We start from the raw sequence: 1,575 nt of genomic DNA on the forward strand, positions 1-1,575 counted from the left end.
ATTTTCTAGACGCATTTTCATTTAGCAAAAAATAAATATTTCAACATATGCACAATAGTCAATATAATAACAAAAAAGTAAGTTCCTAATTGCTATGCAATATAGTACATAGTTTTTAAAAAATCTGCTACATTGAATATTTTGTTTTCAAATAAAAAGCTATCATTTAAGTCGAATTTAAAATAGTTTTGATGTGATTAAGACCTGAAGATAATAATATTTGTAGTAAAGTTAAATTTTGCTTAAAAAACTGTAATACTTGATGTCAACTTTGTACTGTCATTAAAATGACGTTCTTTACTGTTTCTATATATAAATACAAAGTTAGCAGGCAATTTAGGAATTTAGGCAAAAGAATATGGAAAAACCTAAATTTTTTTAAAATTTAAGCTTTTACTCAACTTAATTTAATTAAAATTGTAGGTTTTAACATTTTCAGACTAAAAAAATACTACAAGTCTTCTGTTAATAATTAATAAATTCTTACTTAAAATATTACATTAATTAATAAAACTTCTGTTTTATTTGAAGCCCATTGTTTTGATTGTCATGTAGAAAGTCAGTCAACAAGAACCTTTTTTTGATTGATGAACCTTGATAGAGTTTAGGTTAAGAGAAAACTAAGAGCAAGATTAAATGTCTGATGCTATGCTTTATGCCCAATATACTTATTTAAGGCTTTCAACAGTTATTTGAGTAGAGCTTTAAAGAAAATGATTCAAAATAACAGTACAGGTTGCACTAGAATAAAACTGAGATCAAATAATAGTATTAATGTATAGTTTAAATATATCAAAAAGTATCTTGTTTAACATAAGCTTTGATCCACTAGTCTTTGGTAAACTGTGTTCGGTTTCGTCCTTAATACACGGTGGCTAATAAACTTGAAATCCTGAAGTTTGACAATTGAACTTTAAAAAAATCTTGAATTAGAGAAATTAAACAAAAAACCTGGAATTTAAACAATTTTTACATTTTAAGTAATAAAATTTTGTTTTGACACGGATTATATAATTTTTTTTCATCATGAAGTTATCAAAAAACACATTTTTAGTAGCTTTATAATACCTAATCATTGTTGTAAGGCTAGTTAACACAGCATTTTTTTTTTACTTTTCAACAAAAACGTGTTACAACCGTGTTAAAAATCTGTTCAAATACAATTTTTCACTCTGTAAAAGAACCTATCAAAGAAATTAATGACTAGAAAATTCTAATGAATAAAAAATGGCATTTCATAAACAAATTTTAACTATCATTATTTTTTTTTATTGAATATTAACGTCTATATTCATATAGATTTTGAACAGTCTAAAAAAAACAAAGAATTATCACTAGAAAAATATAATTTAAATACACAAGTAATTTCTAAAAGACCTCGTTAATATGGTCTATCAAATATACACAAAGTTCATGTACCTTTATCTCTATAATCTCTATTGTAAGATGTTTGCAACACGAATTAGATATAATTTTAAAATAATTTGTTAAAACTGGTTTTGAAATACTTTTTAAGATATTTTGTTAAAGACTTTTTCGAATTTGTGGATGAACTGAAACATCAAATAGCTAATG

Source organism: Thalia democratica, chromosome 2 (genome assembly GCF_965202585.1).
Source record: "Thalia democratica chromosome 2, ktThaDemo2.hap1.1, whole genome shotgun sequence".
In the NCBI taxonomy this organism is placed as follows: Eukaryota; Metazoa; Chordata; class Thaliacea; order Salpida; family Salpidae; genus Thalia; species Thalia democratica.